Source organism: Panthera leo, chromosome A2 (assembly GCF_018350215.1).
Source record: "Panthera leo isolate Ple1 chromosome A2, P.leo_Ple1_pat1.1, whole genome shotgun sequence".
NCBI classification, from domain to species: domain Eukaryota; kingdom Metazoa; phylum Chordata; class Mammalia; order Carnivora; family Felidae; genus Panthera; species Panthera leo.
The window spans coordinates 43099536-43124889 of record NC_056680.1 but is presented as its reverse complement, the minus strand read 5'-3'; the positions used below and the strand labels follow the sequence as shown (position 1 = coordinate 43124889).

General features: G+C 37.3%; 1 pseudogene; it reads left to right on the top strand.

The window, feature by feature from the left end:
• Nucleotides 1–7623: 7623 nt before the first annotated feature.
• LOC122213126 lies at nucleotides 7624–24861 on the top strand (annotated as a pseudogene).
• Nucleotides 24862–25354: the final 493 nt, after the last annotated feature.

The following is a 25354-nucleotide window of genomic DNA, read 5'->3' as shown; positions in this document are numbered from 1 at the left end:
AAAGGAGAAAGAGGCTCAAATATGCAAGGCCCATAGGCCATGTTAACAAGTATTGGTGTCATACTTTCAAATTATAATTGAGGATTTTAATCAGAAAAAGTCAACTTAATTTACCTCTTATAAACATCACTGTGGGTGATGCAGAGAATGACAGGGATGGAGTAAAACGTGGACTTACACAGATAAGTTAAGAAGTTACTTTAGTAGTCCAATAAAGGGATACTGATGGTTTGACGAGAGTAGTGGAATCTAAGATAAAGAAAATGGGATCTCTGAATAGTCCTGCTGCCTGAAATCTCTTGTCCTTTCCATTCATGGAATATTACAAACAAAACTACCTTCCTAAAACAAAGGTTTGGTTCAATTATGCCAGCATTCTAAAACCTGTGATCGCTCTCTATTGCATAATCATCCAAAGTATTTGGAATGCTATTCAAGGCAACAAACAATACATTTCTAACTATTCTTTTCCAGCAGGATTATTCAGTAAATACTTCCAGTATAGGCTCATGGATCTACTAATTATTTTGCGTATGTATTATACATTGTCTCTGTATGCATGCTCTCTGACTTGCATAGAACTCCCCATTTAAGCCTAAATCTTCCTTAAAAACCATGTAATGTTAGCATGACCACACATACTTATTTTTCCCTGACAGTTTCTGTTTATTGAAATGTCAAAGCACAACTAATAACAGTACCCCTTTCTCCCAAAAGAATCCTGGTTTACAAGATAAATTATATGGCCAACTTATTTGATGAACATTCATTATTTTTTCCAACCCAACAATTCTTCCCTCTTCTTTTGATAAAAGCTGTGACTTTCTTTTGAGGAACAACTTCCCTAAACATTCTCACTCCATATAATTGGAGTGGGAATGCCTCCACCTTGTAGTTCCAGGAACGAGGGTGTTACCAGGGTCTTGACAATCAGAAATCCATTCACCTGGGTACAGTGTTTTGTAAAAGGAGGGGCACGTAAGCCAAACCAATGACAATCAAAGTCAGGACCTTTGTCAATATTACTAGGATGATTAAGTTGCTAAAATATAAATCTGTTGATCCAATATAATATATTTCACAAGGGCTGTCTTGACCCAATTTTGTAAACATGGCTAAAAACTCTCAATTCCACAACAAAACAAAACAAAACAAAACAAAACAACCTCTCAATTCCCTTTGGCAGAGTTGGCTTAGCCTTCACCCCAACTATCCCTCTTATAGAACCTAATACTCCTGAGCTATAATGCATACCATCCCAATTTCCAGAAGCCTCCAGATACCTGAAACCTAGGAATGGTTGCTTTTTCCTTGGGCTGGTATAATTACCCAAAATACCCAATCTCTCAGAAGCCCACAAAATCTAGCTAATCTTACTTCACCTACCATCCATGAGCCGCTTCTTATACTCCCAGCTTGCTTTTATCCTGTCAAGAGTTCTGCTTCATCTATTCCAGTTTCATATATCTGAGTGTTATTGTATTGTTTTCTGCCATTCAAAAAACCTATAATCATACCTGATATCATGAAATTATGAAACCATCTGTCATACTTAAACCCCTGGAATTTCCAGATGCGAATCAACAAGAAGAATTTTTTGCCTAACCCAATTTATGTTGTAGGTTTATCTCTTGCAACCATAATCATCAGAACATCGCATTCATTCTTTACCCTGTATTTATATGAAGTGTTTCTTAAAGACCCCAGAGCAAACTGACATGATATACCCCCCCAAGACTTGTATTCATCAAAGTCTCCACTGTATTACCAGAGTTTTCGGACCTTACCTTGAAGATAAACACCATATGTATTACTTGTAACAAGAGGTGGTGCAGTACGTAACGTAGAGTTCATAGTTATGCCATAGTTTGTGCTTGGTTTGTACCTGATGGCCAGGCAATCTAGTATTATCAAGAAAAAGACGAAACTGGGAACCTAAAGACGTTGCTTCTACTATTGTCTCTTTCTCCTAACCAGCTGGATAATTCATTTACAATCACACTGACTGCCAGTTTCCTCTTATGAAAATGGAGGTTTGACCTAGAGAATACCTTTATATTTCTTCCAGCTCTAATATTCTAACATTGTTCAATTCAACCCAGTGTACAATTACAAAGCAAATATTGCCCTTCACCATCTGACTATTTATCAGCATTCTGTAATGAAGGCAGAGCCCGGGAGATATTTCATTTGGCAATATTCTATAAAAATAGGTTAAATAGCTATTATTTATATATCAGTTGTCATTTGTAAAAGTTCCATCCATAGAAGTTTAGATTACCTGAGGAAGGAAAGTACTCTAGCTCAGTGAGAATAATCCAGATCAGAAGATGCTGGTTATTTACTCACAGTAAATGGCCTAGAAATATTCAATAAGTAAAATTTATGCTGGTCACTGACACACAAAATAGCCATAGGAATTATTTGTAGTTTCCTAGAATCCTAAAGATTGCTTGAGGCAAAATAAAGGAGGCCAATATATAAACTTAAAAGAATTTCCAGAAGCTCTAAAGAAGTTTCAAAAATGCATCACCAGCACTTTGTTTTAGATGAAAATTTTAGGCCATGCAATCTTTTAAATATTACTTTGACCTAGAAAAACAGGTGTATTGGTTCATGACACAACTGCTAAGTTACTGTTGCATTATTACTGAACATACTCTGTCCTCTCTAGACCATGTGTGTTTCCTTTTTCTCTGGTGGAGTTTCTCAATGTAAAAGTATCAAATTTGAACACTTCAACAAAAGAATATGCATAGGTTCCCAGTCCCTTTCTTGCAATTCCAGAATCTGTCTTGTCTAAATCTCTGAAAATTAAAATATCCTTGTAGAGTAGATGGCAAAATTCGCTGGGTGGCAAAACTGGTCTTAAATTAATGTGAGGTTTTTTAGTCTGTTTTATCCAACTTACCATGTGTATTTACATGTTTTGCTGCTAAACCAGAAATGGTTGACCGAGCCATTGTCCACCAGAGGTGTCGTCTAAATATATATGAAATTGTACCACAGTGTCTTTTAAACACTAAAATAGGGATCAGAAAACCAGATATTGCTGACAAAATTTAGATCCCCTGTTTCTGTAAATAAAGTTTCACTGGAACCCAACATGATTGCTTATTTATGTACTGTGTATGGCTGTTTTGGGGCTACAAAGCCAGAGTTGAATACTTATAGCAGATGAGACCATATGACCCTCAAAACTTAAAATATTTATTATCTGGTCCTTTAGACATTTAGCTCCTGGAAGTTCTTTCATTCATCCCTACTCTAATATATTCTAAACTCTAAAATACATTTGGCTGTGAAGATTTCAGGTAAAAGATTGTGGAACTGTTTTTATGTAACCCTATGTATACACTCAGCAAAAATATCTTGTTAAGTTTAGCAGGACAAAAAGGGTACTGTATTTGTAAGTAGCTTCAGCCAGTGAGTGTCCTGCCTTAAATCGACCTCTTTAAGGGGCACCTGGGTGGCTCAGTAACTTAAGCATGCAACTTTGGCTTAGGTCATGATCTCATAGTTCATGAATTTGAGCCCGTGTCAGGTCCTGCGCTGTCAGTGAGAAGCCCGCTTTGGATCCTCAGCCTCCCTCTCTCTCTGCCCCTCTCCTGCTTGTACTCTCTCTATCATCAATAAATACACGTTAAAAAATTTAAAAAATACTGACCTCTTTGTACCATGTATTGCTGACCAGCATCTAAGCCCAGAAGGCAGCTAAGAGAAGAATTCTGAAGCAAGTGCCGTGACTGTGAGGTCATACCTAATATTAATTATTCTTAACCCAGACAGCACAAAACAGTATCTTTGTATGGTTCAGAATAATTGTACTTTTAGAAATAGAAAGCTGTCATCGATCTACCCCTTGGCTATGAAACCATTCATCAGTCTAGGAATTGGATAAGATTGCCAGTAAATCAGGAATTATCAAAAAAGTCAAGCATTGGCTAAACCGCAAGCAGCCAGGAAATTTGGGGGGGGGGGGGCTGTTGTCATGTGCAGCTGTGATACTCCAGCAGACATGGGAGACAATGGGATTTATCAAAAGAGAGAAATTCTTTTTCTTTTAGAAAAGAGTTTTCCAACTTCTGTTTGCACTGGGAACTAGGAACAGGAGCTTAAAAAAAAGGCAGGTGGATGTGCATGCGTAGCTGTGCAACAAGCCTTTGAAAGGGGCTCATACAGGATTCTAGTTGGTACTCACCAACCGTACTTACAAACTTCACAAAATGCTTAAGATGACCCAATACATTACATTGAAGGACAAGAGGAAAACATGGGAAGTTATTCTTGTCTAACTACCAGTCTAATGCTCTTTAATAATAGATTTATCTAGGTGACACCAGTTTGGATGATAGAGAATTGTTCATTAATACATACTCTTTATAGAAATCCTCAGGTTAATTACAAATTATACCTATTTCTTACCTCTTTTGGACTATGTGAAATGATTTTCTCAGTTTGATAGGGAAAAAAAATGTAACTACCGCTACTACTAAATGGCTTGGTGATTGCTCTAAATACAGGGAAACAGAACGGCCCATGCAGAAATATTACTTAAAATATTGGCCAACTTCTCTCTCTAATTGTGTCTTACTTATGTTGCTTTAGCAGGAAAGGAAACCATTGTTGAAAGTGCATTAGTCCTAATGGGTTTTATTCTTCCTCTACTTACAACAACATTGCTTTGACATTAAAGAATTTTGTAGCAGAGATCAAGATCCATTTTCAGATTGCATGTTCATCATCAGAACAAATGTGCTCGGCACTAATTGCCTTTTTGTTTTTAATTGACCAGTTAATTAACTGCAACAGATAAATTAAAAATCCCAAATCCATTTTCTTCAGGTAGCTCCACTGTTGTATTTTAGCATGATAAAATTCTATGGATGGACAGAAGAAAAGATGCTTAACAATTTTTACAATAGATTTCCAACCTCAGCATTCATGGAGTTATTTACTATCAAACTGAATCAATAATAAATTAAAAAATGAAATATTTATGATCTGAAAAAATCTGGCTTTGTCTAGGAAACCCCAACTGCCATTAAGTCAGGCAAAGTAGCGAGATAAATTGTACCATCACATTCTTTGTTTTCAGAATATTCTATCACTTATGATAATTGTTATGCCAGCTCTCAAAATAGGCAGTCATAATAGATGATAGATTAGTAGAAAGATATAACACAGCGTGTTTAATGCAATCATAGAAGAAGTATTACTTCTTTTCTTAGAGGAGGCATGATTACATGTTAAGTTGTTAACAGCACGAAATAAATGCAAATATGTTTGTTATGAAAATAGTTAGAATAATTTCTACATTGTGTTTTTTTCTTAGAGCAACCAAGCTGTAGAGCTCAGTCTTCAATATAGTTTATCCCATATGCCTCTGCTTAGGTAGCGGAGTCTTGCTGAACGAGATCAGTATGGGTGTACCTGGGTGGCTCAGTCGGCTGAGTATCCAAATCTTGATTTCAGCTCAGGTCATGATCTCATGGTTCATGGGGTCAAGCCCCACATGAGGCTCTGTGGTGGCAGCATAGAGCATGTTTGGGATTTTCTTCCCCCTGCCCTCTCTCTCAAAATAAATAAATAAACATTAAAAAAGAAAAGAAAAGAAAGAAATCGGTATGGAGAAACTTATTTTCCAACTGCGAAAAAAATCATTCATCCAATGGGTTGCAGAATTTAAAGCAAATATATAGATAATATAGGCACAGTTCTTCGCTTTCATAGGGAAGGGCACTGAGGCCTAGAACATGTAAATATTTATCCCAGTTCAGTTTATAATCTAGAGTAGACCTGGGACTTGTGGGCAGAAGCCTGACAGAGGGTTCACCTTACTATTTTTCCCTCTTGATCTGTGCCATGGGACTTGCCACCCAAGTATATCTTCTGCTTCTATGAGCCCATTTTCCCAAATACAAAATGCAGGTAGTTATACCTCATAGGAATGTTCTCAGTATTTACATTAATCAGAATAAGATAATGCAGAATGGGTGATACTAGTTTAGAAGATTTGTAATGTCCACTCTCCACTCCTAAAAGGGCGACAAGAAATATTTGTTCAGCCAAATCTTAAGTTTATTAGACTTACTGCAGAAAAGAATATAACTTGACATAGTCTTAGCACTACCTCAGAAGGGGAAGTTATGGATGATATATATAAGATTTTATGGCCTGAGCTGAGTGATTTTAAGATTGTTCTTGCAAGACGAGAACCTGAGTAGGACTGGGCACAGTTTATGGAATAATAGCTTTAGATTGATGGGCACCATGAGGTGAGACTCTTGATGTGGGTCTTGAAATGTAAGTTTTATCCTGAGGAAGCAAATATCTCCTGAAGCAAATAACTAAATGATTTTTTTTCTTTCAGTATCATTTAACACAGGAATAGGAATATGCCCGTTTTAGTTCTCAGTATAATAGAACGGATGGACTGCTAACCAACCGCGAAAACAGAAGTCAGGAAACTTTTCCTTAAAGGATCAGATAGTAAATACTTTGAGTTTTGCACATCATTTGGCCTTTGTCACCACAATTTAAACTGGACTGCTGTGGCATAAAAGCAGCCAGAGACAAGACAGTAACAAATGGAGTGTCTGTGTTCTAATAAAACTTTATTTACCAAAAAACAATCAAGGATAGGGTTTAGTTCAAGGCTGCAGTTTACCAATCCCTGGCTAAAGAATGATATAGAGAGGAGCTGACGGGGATAGCAAGCATATCAGATAATAAATTTCAGAAATACCTGGATTACAAAGAACAAAGTATATGTATTTATACCATTACTGTTAGTCCAGGTATTTTTTGAACTTTGCAACTGTAAGATGATATATATGATTTGATATATATTATATATGTAACATATATATAATATATATATATGCTAAATAGCAAGGAGCTGATTATTTTTCTTTTCACATTTTTGCCTCTTCATATATTACAAATTAGCCACAAAAAAAACCCCACAAACAAGAATATTTATAGCAAGATCCTATGGAAACAAATATATATATGAAGTATTTTTGTGTTGTGTTGTCTTTGGGGAAAATATCAATAGACTTATCTGGGGAGCAGTATTATAGCAGCAGAGAAAAAAGAAACCCTTTCATTTCTTTCTATGCTTAATGAAAACTAGCCAGAATATGCGAATTTTTAAAAATTATTTTATGCTTTGCTACATTTTTCACATTAAAGAAAAACAAAAAAACAAACACATAAGTATAGGCCAAAAATAATCTAAATCTAGCAAAATTGTATTTAATAAAGATACATATTAAATCTTACACTTACGTTTAAAAAATTGATCTACTTATTTAGAACTGGAGTAGGGTGTAGAACGTGACTTTATATCAATCCATGGTTAAAAAAGAACACAACACACACCCATGGGATGATTCTAGGCCAACATTCAAGACCTGCCTATTTTTTACATAGTGGCCAAAAATCAGATATAACCAAGACCGCATTAATAAAAGCATAGTGGTCAAAACAAGGGAGGTGTTATTTTTGTCTTAACCTATACTTATGTAACCACATAGAGGGACTGTATTCTCTTCTAAACATCATGGTTTAAGAGGAATTTTGACAGATTGAAACTCCCTCCTGGGGAGCAGGGCGAGGATGATGAAGTGCCTGGGAGCTTATGAGGGTCAGGAGAAAGAAATGAGTGTGTTTAGCCTGGAGAAGAGACGATTTAGCTGGCAGAGGAGAGCCATCTTCAAAAATGTGAAGGGCTGTCTTGTGGAAGAAGGATTAGACTTATTATTTGTGTCTCAGGAGAGCAGAACTGTGACCAAAGGGTAGACATTTCAGGGCAGCAAATTTCAGCTTAATATCAGCCCAGAGCATTTTAACAAGTAGAATTGTTTAGCCAGTGGTTAAGGATATACTGGCTGTGAAACCTAGGCAGCCTGGGTTTCTATCACACAACCTACAGATGTTTAATAGCTTTGTGACTTTAGAGGAAGTAAAATGGCCTCTCTGAGCTTGAGTTTCACGATAATTGTAATGGAGAGAGGAGTATCTACTGCTTGGGGTTTATGTGAGTATTCCATGAAATTGTTCCTACATAGAGTAAAAGTGAAATGGTTTCTCCATGAGATACCAAGTTCTTTATCATTACGAGTATATGAGATAATATACTTTTCTGGATATTATAGAGGGCACTTCTGCATCAAGGAGAAGTTTAAACTAGATGGCCTCTTAAGCCCTTCTACACTTGTAGGTGTTTTATTCTATATAAAAGCAGGAAGCCAGAAATCCCCTGGACCAGGAGTCATTAAGCAGTGGTCCAAAAGTGGGATTTTTTCATAGCAGAGTATTTAAACATTGGGAAACCCATATAAAAATGAACATTTGGGCTTACCTTTAACTCTTTTTCTAATGTTTTTATTTATTTTTGAGAGAGAGAAAGAGAAATGGAGACACAGAATCTGAAGCAGGCTCCAGGCTCAGAGGTGTCAGCACACAGCCTGATAATGTGGGGCCTGAACTCACCAACTGCAAGATCATGACGAGCTGAAGTTGGATGCTCAACTGACTGAGCCACACAGGCGCCCCTACACTTCTCTTGAAATACCTAAAGATTTTGCATCACTGAGTCCATATTTCCACACAATAACAACACAACAAAAAATAACAACACAACAAAAAAGCATGAGCAATGACAACCAGTCTTGGGGGTGCCTGGGTGGCTCAGTCGGTTAAATGTCTGACTTCAGCTCAGGTCATTATCTCTCAGTCTGTGAGTTCGAGCCCTGCGTCAGGCTCTGTGCTGACAGCTCAGAGCTTGGAGCCTGTTTTAGCTTCTGTGTCTCCCTCTCTCTCTGATGCTCCCCCATTCATGCTCTGTCTCTGTCTCAAAAATAAATAAATGTTAATTTAAAAAAACAAACAAACAAACAACAACCAGTCTCAGGAATGTGTGGCTCTTTTCTACTGTGTGCCTTAGTCTGGAGGACCTCAACTGTCTGAGTCCATCTCACTCTTTCATACCACCTGCTTGGTTTCTGCCATCTCTGCCTGATACCAGCTGGACAAGATACCTGGAAACAGAGTCTGTTTGGATTGTATGACAGCATGGAAAAACAGAAGGAGGAGGAGCAAGAATGAGATACCCGGGGGCTGACTGAAAGGGAAGAGCACAAGAATACCAGTAATATGACTATTCTGAATACGGACCATGTCCCAGGCTCTATGCCAAGGACTATACGTGCACCATCTCACCTAATTTTCACAGCATCCTATGAAGTAGGTACCATGACTGCTCTCATCATACAGGTGAGGGAACTAGAGCTGGGAGGGGTAGGGAACTGGACAAAGTGCACCCAGTGGCAGAAAAGTCCCTTAGCTGACTAGTATCTGTTCATATCCATAGCCTGTTGCTTTCTACCACAATGGCCAATTTTATAGACTGTACAATTTTGCCCAAAGCTGGCTCTGGGAGATTCAGTTCAAATTTCTTAGCATTAAAAAAAGAAAGATCTTTCCATATTAAAGTTGTAAATGGATGATTCCGCCTTCAGTGTGAATAATTTGACCTGTTATAAAGCTATATTGCGCTGGGCAAGGGTTTACAGTGTGTGCTTTTCAGGCTTAAAAAAAAAAAAAAAGCAGCATGCAGTCAGATATGCAAAACACTAGGTTAAATGAGGTAAACAAATTGCTTTCCTGCAGGATTTTCCAGGGTCTCTTCTACTTGGAAGTATAACGTAACATTGGAAGAGAAAGGTATAGAATGTAGCATTTCTCAGACTTCTATGATCTTGGGATCCTGTTTTCTGCAGTGTGTTTTCTAGGGTGAATGCTCCATAAAAACACTTGGGGAAAACCTGATCCAGACAAAAGAGCCCAGGACCAGAAATGCTAAGGTCTCTGAGTCCCACCTCTGCCAATAGCTAATGATATAATGTAAGTCTTGCAACCTCTATTCTTAGGTTGCTTACAGTAAATATTGGGACAGTAGTTATCTGTCCTACTGGCTGCTCCTACTTTTGTAGGGATCAACTAAATAAAAGATTTGAAAGAAAAAAAATATCTAAGTTGGAGAAAGCCCAAGATATACATAGGGATTAAATTACTAAAGTGTCTCTCTCCTGCATAACTGATCAGAAAAATTGGCTGAATTCTAACCCATTTCATGCCAATCAGTGATTTTCTGACCACATTTAATAGTGTACCTTCTTTTTTTAATGCCTAGATGTGTGAATTTTCTGACCTTCCTGGAAAAGAATTGTGAAAAGAAAATCTATATATTCATATCATTATGAATACATTAAGACTATGCAGTTACAGGCTCTCTGCTGAGAAAGAACACACTTTCTTCCAAGGCTATACATTATGGGAGAAAGGGTAAAAAAAATAGTGAACACTCACAGCAGGATGTACACTGATTCCATTCTGTTCCTTTTGGCTAAGGTTCATGGTCCCCGGCCCCTGGACAATTGGACCTTTTGCCTTCTCTTCCATCAACCTGTCCCCTGATATGTGCTCCCATTGGCAGTCCTGACCTCATGGAAATGGGAGTCGCCTCAGGAGGAAAATGCAGTTGCCTGTCAACATTGTTATTACAAAAGTCTGGGAAATTCCTCTGCTACTGAGTGGCTAGAATTTTGAAAATAATAAAAATAAAAAGGAAAGAAGGAAAAAAATGATTCATTTGGGAACAGGGAATGCCATTATACCTCAGTCTCTTAAACGCCCCATTCCTTGGTGTTTTGGAATTACAGAAATGCTGATCAGGATCTCTTGTTGAAGGTGTGTTATTCCTGTTAAATACATGGGCCCTGAGAGGAGAGTCTGTGGCAAGAGGCATGGGGGACTGACTTCATTCCCAGGCCTAGGCACATTCTATCTCCTTTGGAGATAGCCCCTGAAAGCTAAATAAATGTATCTGTGGACCTGATGAGACACTTTCCCAAGGGCAGGGTGTTAAGATATTATCACAGATTCCCCCCCCCCCCCCACTTCACATCTGCTTCTTGCCCTCTTGCTAAGAAGACTTAACTGTCTTCTACTATTTAAAAAAATATGTTTATTTATTTTTGAGAAAGAGAGAGACCGAGGGCAAGTAGGGGAGGGGCAGAGAGAGAGGGAGGCACAGAATCTGAAGCAGACACCAGGCTCTGAGCTGCCAGCATGGAGTCCAACATGGGGCTCAAACTCATGAACTATGAGATCATGACCTGAACTGAAATTGGATGCTCAACCGACTGAGCCACCCAGGCATCTCCCTTCTCATATTTAAAACTCCTGTTTTTATAAATTGTACCTACTTTTGTTAACTGATTTATAGTGTGAAAGGTACTTTCTCAAATAAAATGTCTCCTTTTGATTTCTTAAATATACCAGGAAAAAGAAAGTGAGGCTTAGAAAGATTAATGAACTTTCCTAGAACCACACAGGAAGGAGTGTCCATACTCTTTTAAAAACATTGGTTTGAATTTTGCACCTTACAAATTTGGGTGATTTGAGACAACACTGTGATCCTAATTTGCATTCAGACCTAGGTGAGCCTTGTGAGGTGTTAACAGTGGGGAGGAAGTAAAAAGATGATGTGAAAACCATACTAGGAGGAAAGGAGAAGTGCCCTCTGCAGAACATTCCCAAGGGTAGGCCGGCCCAGAAAAAATGAAGGACCAGGAATCCAAAGGGCTCAAAGAGAGTCCACCACTTCCTGTAATCAGCAACATAATTTCAGTAAATTCGGTGACATTTTGGGTCTCAGAATTCTAAACCGAGATGGGAGAGCAGGCAATTCAACAGATAACTAGGAGGGAAACTTCCAAATAATGTAACACTACTTCAAGCATTAGGTCAAAAGCACATAGATAGTATGTACCTGAGCTGGAGCTTGTACCCAGATCTTTTTTTTAATGTTTACTATTTTGAGAGAGAGAGCATGAGCAGAAGAGAGAGGCCGAGAGAGGAAAGAGAGAATCTCAAGCAGGCTCAGCGCAGAGCCTGATGAGGGGTTCAATCTCACAGACCATGAGATTATGACCTGAGCCAAAATTAGGAGTCAGAGGCTTAACCGACTGAGCCACTCAGGTGCCCCTGTATCCAGATCTTTTGATTTCAAGACAAGGGCCCTTTTCATATTGTACACAAGAAGCACAGGATTGTGGTCAGCTATCTGGATATACGTGTTTGGAATTACTCTGAAAATACAAATTGGCTTCTAGCATAGGAGGCAGGGTGAATGTGAAGGTAGTTTGGGGAAAAAGTTCTAAGGAAGGAAGAGCTAAGGAGACTAAGGGCAGAGTGTTGCTCTCCAAGATGACATTGGTTCTGTCGGACAATCCATGTCTCAAGGGAAATGAGAAGAAAAAGAGTCATTGATTCAGTGGTTCTGTGGACTCTGCAAGAGATAACAGCGGTAGGAAAGAGCCCATTCTTTGTAGCCAAGCCGCTAATTTGAGTCCAGCCTCTGTCTCTCACAAGAAGAAGATGTCATACAGGTTATTTAACGCTCTTGTGCTTTAGTTTCCTTATCAGTAAAATGAGGATAATAATAATCATAGCATCTTTCCAGGTTTAAGGTGAGGATATGTTAATTGATATAAACTGCTTAGAACACTATCTCATATGAAGTCAGGACTCAATAAATAATAGCTGCTATAATTGTCATCATTATCATTACTAAGTACAAAAATAAAAAAAAAATAAAAGATCATACCATTTTCAAAGATGCTCCTGTCTTTGATTATGTTGGTCCATCTTCCAAGAATTCTCTTATTTTAGCATTCTGCCAAGATTCAATGACCTTTATTCCATGAAGATTTGTATTATACCTTCATTAAGAAATGCTTTTGCTTTCCTTGCAACTCCTAATGGATTTATCCTTAATGAAGGAATGGATAAAATATTTAAATATGGCTGCTTTTTTCACGATATATTTTGCATCATCTATTTTTCAGGGTTGTGTGTGTGTGCATGTGTGTGTGTGTGTGTGCCCTTGTACACAGGAGGGGTTATAATAATTCACTGAGTAAATGGGTGATTTGTTGGTACTTTTGAGTGACTTAAATGTATTTCAGGGTGTTATGGGAAAAGCCATCCACAAGCAATAGTTTTGAGCATCACTGTTCTCTTTGTTATCTTGATGGAATTTAGTACAATCTCCTTGAAGGGTGATGCACTAGACCTTTTAAATAAAGGGGATGAAGAGAAGTAAGTACGCTTAACCTGGACTACCTGCCTTCAAGAGATTGAACTGTGGAGAATGAGAAAATAAGAGAAGGAAGAACTCTTTTTGCACTACAGTGACTCAAGGCAAGAATGATATCACCCATGTACCTCTTCACATCTTTTTACCCATGTGTCTGGTGTGGCATCAATGGGACAAGTCACTCTCTACATCTCCAGAAGAAGTGCATAACTTCTAGGAAAAGGCAACAACTTCAGATTCTGCATCTGGATCTCCAGTAGCTTAAACCTGCCCTACCAAATACCAAATGGTACCCAGGCACAAGACATTTTTGGCCTACTGGTTGCCAGCAGATTTTAAAAGTTTGAAAATGTATTGATCATGATGCAAGACGTTATTCAGAGGTTTCAGCCTCAAAGACATACAAGGCACAGCTGCATATTTCACAAGTTTCAGGCCCAGTCTGATTGTCAATTCCCAGAATACACTAGTTTTTCAGTGGATGTACATATATAAATAAACTAAGTGTATACAGAAAAGCACGTATATCTTTTCTTTCCAAATTGTCTTCCTTCACTCTACCTGATATAAACTCCCTGATGTCCTGGCCAGAGTAGTATTTTTGGCACAATATTGTTCCTGATTTCTCTATTGCCTCCTGGGGACCTGCCTTTCAAACATCTAATGTGAATATTCTCATGAATGCCAATGATATACAGCTACATTTTTCCTTCAAACTTTTCATCCCCCAGGCACTCTGAGTATTCTGTGACTACTTCCAAGATATCCATAAGTAGATGAATAGCAATTACTTGTAATAGAGGGTAGAAAAGGCAAGGGCATTTTTATTGGTTCTGGGAAGATTTAACTACATTGATACAGCATTTACTGAAAATCCCCATCACCCTCAGAGGATGATGAATGGCCACCTCCATGTCAGCTCTGCCCCGGGAGATTCCTGGGTACAAAGTGCCCTGAGGTCTTCCTTCCCACACAGAAAAATTTGTCTCCATTCATTCTCACATGTTAACTTCACTTGAGTTTAGTGAGCAGTGAACACTTTATTCACTCCCAATTCAAATCAAAATAAAGGTTTAATTTGCTTCCCTGTCTTCTGGGCCTAATTTCCCTTCAATGAACACTCATACTCCCATTAACTCAAGGAGAAAAACCCCCTAAGTAGCCTTTGATTAGACTCTGAAGGACAAACTGTTCATGTGGAAGCTTGCACACAGCTCCCACCAGCATTAACAAGAAACTCCTTTTGTGAATGTACCACATATCCCAGGGCAGAACAGACTATGAGACATGACCAGCAGGCTTTATGTGACCAGTGGCCCATAATTCACAGTTCACCTACTTCTGAGTTCAAGTGTTGAATTTCCAGGATACATATCAGTCCTCCATCTCCCCAGCAGACCTACCATTTGCAGGTGGAATACCAAGACATCAACTCTTGCTAAGTGTCAATAATTTTTATCACACAAGAGATACCAGAGCAGGCTTGAGCAGAACTTGGTTTTATGGAACATCTCCAGGGTCTGCTTCTTATGTTAATGAGTCAGTCTCCCAGATGAGAAAAACAAAAACAAAAACAAAAACAAAACAAAACAACAGTTCTCAGTTCCTTTGCTGTTCTTTGTATTCTATGACTTCCACTTATTATTTATATTCAAAGAATCTCTAGAGACAAAGCAAAAAAAAGTTCCACCTTACCAAAGAAAGGACTTACTCTTCCCAAATCTAAATTGAATTCTACTTGTCACGGTTGTTACAAACCAACTTAGGGTAAGATGACGAGTTGTATGTTGGCACAGAGGTAGAGCCTTACCTGTATATGTGTGTATCTTTTCATGCAGGTGGATTAATTTCTTTATCAGACATTATTTTCTTCTTTTGAGTTCCCCCCAAAGTAGACTGTGAATTAAGGAGATGAATTCAAGAAGTTGAGTTGGGAGGCAATCCCGAGAAACACCAGATGGGAAGTGATTATTCAGACAGAGGATGAAGATAAACGTTTGTTACCAGGCCTGTTATCAGTGTGCTCAACTGAACCTCAGTCTTTCCGGGAAACACTGGGTACAAAACAAAGTGCAGTTATCCCAACTGAGGGGCACAGAAGATGGGTATTTATTTATAGTTTCCCCATCCATTATTGATTGAGTGTTGCTTCTGGAAGCATTAACTCTCAGGCAATTCTACTTTGTCTTGCATGGAGGAAAGCATGTTTCCCACGTGAGAAAACAGTCAGAGATAGTTAGGTTTCCACAGTAGTAGCTTCTCTTCAGGGTTGTACTGGTGCATTGTGGGGCTGGGTACTGGGGTGGGAGATTCATTCAGCAAATGGACAGCATCTGCTACAATTATTAAATCTTTGCCATCTATTAGATATAGCATTAGATATTAACCTTAAAACACAGTCAGTGCCTTTTATAAAGACTGACTTCAAAAAGGATTTTTATTACGAGAATATCAAGGTTATTGCTATTAATCAATCTTCTTCTTTTGCAATTGGCTTTTTCATTAAGTAAAGAGAAGATAGAGAAGACGGGACTTTTAAAAGATAAATCACACTAAATATTAATATTTTGCCTTTCAAACCAATTTTCAAACTCAAATATTAAGGAAACATATCTATGTCTACCTAGACATATATGTATGCATATATTCAAAATGATTTAGTAATTAACAAGGGTAATGATGAAAAGTTAAAAAAGAAGACAATATATTTTATACAAATAAACAGTGCCTAATATTAAGAATTTCCAAAAGCATGACCTGGGATTTTCGATCAATAACTACTGATAAATACACAGAAACTCATATCTAAAACCAATTCATGTACCCTTAACATTCAAGTTATAGAATAGATGCCTCCAGCAGTTCTCATGTAGAAAGTGTAATATGTACCAACACTGATTCTGCAAACTTGTTGGAGTTAAGACAAACTTATTTGTATAGCATTTTGAGTATTAGAATGCATTTCACATTCATGTTTACTTAAAATCCACAAATACAGGTGAGAAAGGTATTATTTATATTTTAGAAAAAAACCCCTAAGAGATGAGAGTGAAAAATAACGTGACTTGCTTTCCGTCACAAAACTAGGGAAGGTGAAGTCAAAAATCAGCCCCAATCTTCTAACTTGTGCCTACATGCACAAAGACAATGCATCTATAGGCACTATTTCACTCGGAACTTTTGGTCAGACCAACAGGACCAAATTTCTTGAGTTGTGTGTGAATGGAGTGTTTCCTGGGATGCAATATGTTGAGTTCTATAATCAGGACCATCCCAGGAAAATGGGGAGAAGTGAGACCTCTAAGTGGCCCTTAATATGCTAATAATTTTAAAAGCACATGCTGAAGTCTTTGGCACTTGTACTGTTCCGTATATGTTCTCCAGAGTCACAGTTCTATAATAGCACCCTTCGGGTCCTTTAAGACCGATAATATTTTATAACTCTCCTTTTCAAATGAATCCATTTTTCCCTAAATGATTTCCAAGAATGGCATTAGCTATGTTAGCATTCTAATATCCTTCCTAGAATGTATTTTTACTCATTTTTCACTTATATCCATTTACATAAATATGAAAGAAACCATACAAATAAAAGAAGGCATATACCTAGTTGTTCCAATATTGAAACAAAGATTAGATAAGAAATGAAAAAAAAACCCTACCTATCCAAAATGGCTTCATAGAACTTAATAGTACACAGAAAGCTTGAATTATTAGAAGTCCAATATCTTTCAATTTATAATTTGAATACATTTGGGTTGCTAAAGGGACAATCAGAAGTTCTAAAAATATCATTTGATCAAAAACTTCAGAAACAAACAGCTCCCACAATATTGCTGTGTAATAGTGTGCCTATCTATAGAAAGCTGTTAACATTCAACAGGAAAAAAAAAATAGGTCAGTAGCTAGTGACTTTATCTTTTCCAAACCAGCATAGCTGAATTCCTTACTTTTAAACTCTGATTCCATCCTTGAGGCTTCTATTGGACAATGACTTATCTATATACCTAAGTTTTGCTATAGGTACTATCTCTAATTTTCTGTGTGTCTTTGAGAACATACTTTGCTTGTTTGCATGCCAGTTGTTTACCTGATAAATCATGGAGCAGGGAGGAAATTGAATAGATTGAATTAGAGAAGTTGACCTGATGACAAGGATCATGATAGTTGGCCCTAGGTTAATGGAGGACCACAAGGTGGGTGGGCCCACTCAGTATCTTAGCCACACAGGTCCTCCTGTTCACTTCAAGGTATCATCATGTGGGCATGAGTGTAACAAAGTAAGCATTATGTAACAAAATGTCAAAAACACAAAGTTATGGTGCCTAAGTAATGTTGGCAGCTGTGGTATGAAAAAATATTCTGATGTGAGAGAAAGAAAGATAGCAATTTCAAAATGATGAGGTAATTGATGCAGATATTGACTGTATCTCTATAATTCAACCAATAATAAATTCATTAAACCATTTCAAGGTAAAATCTAACACTAGCTAGAGGGAAGGCAATTATATAAGTCTTGCTGGCACATACTTAATTTAGAATGTTTCTTGTAGACAGTGCTTCCCTGCTATAAAACTTTTGAACCGCGAGGCCCAGGAGTGGTTACTCACTCAATTTAAAAAATAAATAGCCTTTGCTACCACTCTCAATTTTTTTTCTTGAACAATATATGTTATATGTATATTCACATAAATTGTATGGTATATCAAATATTGAAGTTTCATATACTGAAAATATCAGTTCAACAATTGCTTTAGCTTAATGGAAGGCCTTAAAAAATTCTGGGAAAACAGAAAAGATCTTCTCTTTATAAGTTAAGTTGTCTTACCCAGTGGGCAGGAATTCAACAAAAAAAAAATACATTTAATGCTGAGAATACTTTATATCAAAGAAACAGATTAAAAAGTAAAAAAAAAAATTAATCATTGTATTCCTTTCGTATACAAGACATGAAACTAATCTATTGGCTTCACAAATTTCCTCTGGTTGTGTCAGCCTAATCTAATAATTGGCTCTAGTTGAATCTTAACGATTATAAGAAAATAATCAGAGAGGTCTATATGCTTACATATATTTCTGACAGTAGATATCAATACAGATACATTTGACTTGAAATGTTTAGAACTTAAAGATTTTCTATAACTGAAAATAGATTTGGCTTATGACATACAAAGTATCAACCTTATGGATTTTTCTTCCTTGTATCCTTATATAATAATATTATTGGAGTTTTCCTCCTTGTATCCTTATATAATAATATTATTGGAGTTTTCCTCCTTGTATCCTTATATAATAATATTATTGGTACATAATAAACATTTCTATGAAGTTCCAACTTAATTAATAAATTATTATAATTGACAGATAAATTGTGTTTTTGTGCTTGTATAATTATTATCAAACTGTGCTAGGGTACGTCCTTAATTTTTTTTAAGTTTATTTATTTATTTTGAGAGACAGTGCTTGAGCAGGAGAGGGGAAGAGAGAGGAAGAGAGAAGATCCCAAGTAGGCTCCTCACCATCAATGCAGACCCAGACGTGGTGCTCAAACTCACGAACCCTGAGACCATGACCTGAGCTGAAACCAAGAGTAGGACACTTAAGTAACTGAGCCACCCAGGAGCCCCTAGGGTATATCTTTTAGGCAACCATGTTTCCACATCTCTTAATCGAGGAAAACAGGCATTTTTAACTTTTCTATTATATGTGCAAATAAATAAATAAGTACTTTTACAAAAGTATGTATAAAATATATACGGTACATATAAAACATAGGAAATGTATCTACTCATATAATTCATACAGCATATATAGAATATTATTATAACAGCTATATATTGATTATATATTACATATTTCTATATTGTATATAGCCTATATTATTATATGTATGCATAGATATATAGATACAAATACATACAGCATTTGGAATGGTTAAGCCACCAGTGTTGTGTTGACAACCTATCAGACTATTAGGAGATAAGAGGATTCAGGACTAATGAGAAAAGTACTTTCTCCAAATGGCTTTCCTTCTATCCTTCCTTTGGTAGTGTGGGAAGTTCCTAGTTGGTGTTAGCAGGAGGAGGCATATGGAAGACACACAAGAAGAACCACTAAATGTAAAGGTTATGCAATCTTTGTGAAAGCTTTTTTCATTTTTTTTTTTTTTTTTGGCTTTACCCAGGTCATTATTTTAAGTCCCTAAAATGTGATATCTGCAACCAACAAAACTAATTTAACAAATATTGATTGATGACCTGCTAAGTGCTCTTCATGTTAGTGATTAAAAAAGAAAATAAACAAGGCAAACATGGCCCCTGCCCTCTTGGAGCTGTTATTCTAAAGACGGTGTTAGCAGAGACAAAAAGAAAATAGCCAGAATCACAATAAATAAAGATTGCATTAAGTACTAAGAAGGCAGTAAATGGGGGCATCTGGGTGGCTCAGCTGGTTAAGCATCTGACCCTTGAGTTCAGTTCAGATCATGATTTCACAGTTTGTGAGACTGATGCCCACGTTAGGGTCTGTGCTGATGCACAGAGCCTGCGTGGGATTTTCTCTCTCCTTCTTTCTCTGCCCCTCCCCTGTTTGTCCTCTCTCTCTTTTTCAAAATAAGTAAATAAACATTAAAAAATGGAAGTAAGTGGAATAATAAGACAGTGACCTGGGGTATAATGAGGTGGGAAGTCATTGCTCTCTTTTAAATAAGCTGATTAGGGAAGATCAAATCTCTGAAAATCCTTCCACCTAAATATACTGCTAAAATATTGCCTTACTGTACGCTAAGACGAAGGTGAGGAATGAGCCTAAAGACCAGATTTACCTTAACCAGAATTATGAGAATTATTTTAATAAGCATCTATAGTCAGTACATACTCATATCCATGTATACTTTTTTTAATATATCAAGTACTGATTAACTTTCTGTTCAGTTCTTTACATTGCAGAACAGGAAATGGAGGCTCAGAATGTCTGTAAGCAAAATAAGATAATAAAATCTGAATCTTCTCCAAACAGTTCTCAATTTAAATATTTGGACAAATGTACAGGAAGACAAAAATACTCTGAGGAACATAATATGCATTTAGAAGATTGTTAGATCTTGGCAAACTCCTATAATTCTAGAGTTTTTGGTATGTAGCTAATGGTATAAGGAAACTTGGAATTTTGAAAAATGCTAAGAAACATAGAAGCAAACTAAATGAAAACTACAATCCCCAAAAGACAGAACACACCTAGCACACCATAATAACATGGTGTTGGCTTCTGTCTTAAATCTTTTCTCCTAAGATGACACTATGTGAGGGTGTTGGGGCTGGTCAAGTAACCATTAGAATATATTTTCAGCACTTTGATTAGATTAAGTGAAAAAGTAGCCTTTGATTTACAGAAATTCACATCACATTCAACTCCTACTTGAAACACTTCTGGTCCTTAGAGCAACACTGGAACTTGATGTATCGTGCTGACACTATGACTTATTTTTTAATATTTGTAAAGGGCAATAAGTGAGAATGAGTTCTTATACCATTTTACAAGCTGGATGGCTGGTTAGTAGTCATTTTTATTCTGACCTGGCTTGAACTTGCACAATACTCACATCGCCCCTGGCATTTGACTGTGTGCAGATTACATTTTGTTTCTCTCTCCAGAAATTGGACACTGCCTGGGAAATCAGAAATTTCCTAGAAAGCCATATTGCACGCCTATTGATTTAAGAGTCTGACATGAGCTACTTCCTTGTGTCCCAAATTCCATTTTCAAACCTTGCTTGTATATGTGATAATTTATTCAAGAGCCAGTTCTAAATATTAGTGCTCTGAAACTCTGGGTCTGTGTCTCAATCTTTGAATAGACACTGGATCAACCATTTGATAATTTAAAAAAATCAGATATATTAATAACTAATTATGGGTGAAGCAGAGTAGCAAAAATTTACATAACTAAAATTAAAATATTTTAATTGGTTATTTATATTTCAGAGACACATCTGAGGTATTATACACTTAAAACACTAACTTACATTTCTTAATTCCCATCTTTCCTAATGTTGCAGGTAAAGGAAAATGAATTTGGGATTATTTGTTTGTTTGTTTGCTTATTGAGAGACAGAGAGAGTGAGGGGCAGAGAGACAGAGACAGGAAGAGAGAGAGAAGCAGGGCTCACCCAAAATGGGGCTCATGTTGACCAAAGCAAGGCTCATGCTCACCAGATGTGGGGCTCAAACTCACGAATCGTGAGATCATGACCTGAGCTGAAGTCAGATGCTTACCTAACTGAGCCATCCATGGCCCCTCATTCATTTATTCTTGTAACACACACACACACACACACACACACACACACACACACACACACACCACAACACAACAAAAGAAAACAAAAAAAAACCCCACAGCAAACAGTATTGGGTATGATTCTCTAAGACTTTAAAGAAATTTACATGTCATTTTAATAAACTCTGACAAATAAAGTGACATAAAAAGGGCTGGTATTTGGTAAAAATGCTGTGAAAGTACCTTTCTTCATCTAAGGGGAATCAGAAAAACATCCTGGAGGAAGTAACTGAGATGTGAAGAATGAGCGGAAGGGAAACCTAGTGATGGTGTTGGGGACTGAGAAGGAGAATAATGTTCTGATCAGAGGGAAATATATGTGTAGAAGATGAAAGTAAAAGATAACTTGGCTGATAGAACAAACTAAGTGAGGTTCACTATGGCTAGAGCATGAAGGAAGAGGGTAGGAGAAGGGTGAAGTGTTTTGAGGCGACAGAAGAGATGAAGATCATGTAACAACCTAGAAAGAGAATGGCCGTACTCACTGGAGGAAGGCTAGCAGCACTGTCATAATTAAGAGTTTATCAACCTGAAAAATAATGATAACTTGTTATGGCTAATCCAGAGTTGTGTGGAGGAAAAAGAACTGTCCCGCCCGTTTTAGACTGTGTAGCAACAGTCTGGCATCCACACACCAGAGGTCAGAAGCACATTTCTCCAGTTATCATAATCAATATCTTGACATTGCCAAATCTAAGGGACAAAATCACCACTGGGCCAAAAGCACATTAAGAGGATTATACAACATGATCAACTGAGATTTATCCCAGGAATGCAGAGATGGTTCAACATAAGAAAATCAGTAAAATACACCACAGAGACTTAAAGAATAAAAACATGATTATTTTAATTGGTGCATGAAAAAGGATTTGACAAGGGGTGCCTGGGTGGCTCGGCTGATAAAGCACATGGCTCTTGATTTCAGTTCAGGTCATGATCTCATGGTTCCTGGGATCAAGCCCCATGCCTGGCTACGCACGGACAGTGCAGAGCCTGCTTGGGATTCTCTCTCTCTCTTTCTCTCTCTCTCTCTCAATATAAATAAACATTTTTAAAAGGATTTGACAAAATCTAACACCCATTCATGATAAAAACATTCAGAGAACTAGGAATTTTTCTTTTGAACTTTCTCAAGATGATAAAAAGAATTTAAGAAAAACCTATAGCTAATATTATACTTAATAGTGAAAGACTGAAAATGTTCTAACAGGATCAGAAATAAGACATGCACGTCTTCCTTCACAATTGCTATTCAATATTGTACTGGAAAGTTCTTTAGGTAAGAAAACAAAAGAAACAAATCCAGGAGAAAAACAAAACCATCCCTTTTGCAGATGGCATGATCTTATATCAAGAAACAAAACAGATGAACACAGGCGAAAGGGAGAAAAGGAGAGAGGGAGGCAAACCATAAAAGACTCTTAACTAGAGAGAACAAAATGAGGGTTGTTGGAGGGCAGGTAAGCAGGGGATGGGCTAAAAGGGATAGGCATTAAGGAAAGCACTTGTGACGAGCACTGAGTGTTAAATGTAAGTGATGAATCACTCAATTCTATTTCTGAAATCAATATTACTTTATATGTTAACTAACTGAAATTTAAATAAAAACTTGAAACAGTAAATAAATATTTTAAAAGTTAAACAAAGAAAATCCCAAAAAATCTTCAAAAAAGCTAATAAACAAATTCAGCCAAGTTTCAGGGTACAAGATCAATACATAAAAAATATGTAGTGTCCTATGCACCAATGAACAATCTAAGATGCAAATTAAGAAAACTATTCCATTTATAACATCATTCAAAAGAAGAAAATACCCGTGAATAAATGTAACCAAATAGGCACAAGACTTGTACACAGAGAACTAAAAAAAACTGCCAAAATAAATTAAAGAAAACCTAAATAAAAAAAATTCCCACGTTCATGGATGGGAAAACTTAATATTGTTAATTTGTCAATGTCAACTACTTAATGTGATCTACGGATTCAAAGCAATACTTATCAAAATTCTAATGGCGTCTTTTGTAGCAGTGGGGATTTTCATACATTGCTGATAGAAATGGAAAATGGAAAAAACTACTTTGGAAAATGTTTCTTAAGTTAAAAATGCATATAATCCTTTAATTACAGTCTTAGGTATTATCAAAGGCAAATGAAAATATTTATCTACTGAAATAATTTCTCAAAAAAGTTAATAGCAACTTTATTCATAGTAGCTCTAAACTGGAAGCAACCCAGATATCTATCAGTAGGTGAAAGGGTAAACAACTAATAGTATATTCACATAATGGAATACTGCCGAGCAATAAAAAGGAACAAAGATAGTAATACAGGCAATTACTTAAAAGAATCTCAAAAATATTATGCTAAGCTTTTTCCACACTACGCAGAAAGGGGTCCATATGGTGTTGCTCTGAGTTCCTATTGTAGTTTAAAGGGAAACTTTCATAGTGTCTGGTGCCCTTGATGTCCTGCAAGTGAATGAAGACAATATCCTCAAATTCCTTGCAGCAGGAATCCACTTAGGTGGCACCAACCTTGACTTCCAAATGGAACAGTACATCTACGAAAGTAAATGTGACGGTATGTACATCATAAATCTCAAGAGAACCCGGGAGAAGCGTCTGCTGGCAGCTCAGGCCACTGTTGCCATTGAAAACCTGGCTGATGTCAGCATCACATCATCCAGGAATAGTGGCCAGCTAGCTGTGCTGGAGTGAGCTGCTGCCGCTGGAGCTTACCTGTTGCTGGCTGCTTCGCTCCTGGAGCCTTTACTAACCAGTTCTAGGCAGCTTCTGGGAGCCGAGACTTCTGGTGGTTACTGATCCTAGGGCTGACCACCAGCCTCTCTTATGTTAATCTGCCTAAAATTTCTCTGCGTAACACAGATTTTTCCTTTGGGCTATGTGGACACTGCCATCCCTTGCAACAACAAGGGAGCTCACTCAGTGGGTCTGATGTGGTGGATGGTGGCCCGTGAAGTTCTGCACAAGTGTGGCACCATTTCCCGTGAACACCCATGGGAGGTCCTGTCTGATCTCGACTTCTACGGAAATCCAGAAGAGATGGAAAAGGAAAAGCAGGCTGCTGCTGATAAGGCTGTGACCAAGGAGAGATTTCAGGGAAAAGGGACTGCTCCAGTTCCCAAGTTCATTGCTGCTCAACCTAAAGCCCCAGACTGGTCTGAAGGCGTGCGTATGCCCTCTGTGCCTATTCAGCAGTTCCACACTGAAGAATGACCCGCAGCTCCCACTGCTCAGGCCACCGAATGGGTAGGAACAACCACTGACTGGTCTTGCACTGCTTTTCCACAAAGAGCAAAGGCAAACCAAATGGAAATAGTTTCCGAAAGTTGAAAAAAAATATGCTGAGCTAAATGTCAAGCATAAAAGAGTACCATACTATACAAAGCTCTAGAGTCCGAAAACAAAACAAAACAAACAAAACTAATCTATAGTAATCAAAGTCTGATAAGTGGTTTTGGGTATGAGATGCGGTAGAATTAATTCTGGAAAAAAAAAATCAAGAAAGAACTTTGGTCCATGATAGAAATAATCTATATCCTGAAGGAGGCAGATCGTTACAGGGGCATATACATTTTTCAAACTCAAATTTAAAATATGTATGCACATTGTATGTGAATTATACCTCAATAAAGTTGATGAAAAGCATATTCTGGAGAGAAGATGGAGTGAAAGAAATGCACAAATGAAGGGTAAGAAGATAAAGAGAAAAATATACTTATCTAATGCTTGACTTTTGTGTGTTTATGTACATTAGCAATTCTCTTTTAGGCATATTGTTGGCTTTTTTTCTTTTTCTTTTCTTTTTTTTTTGTTTGTTTGCTAT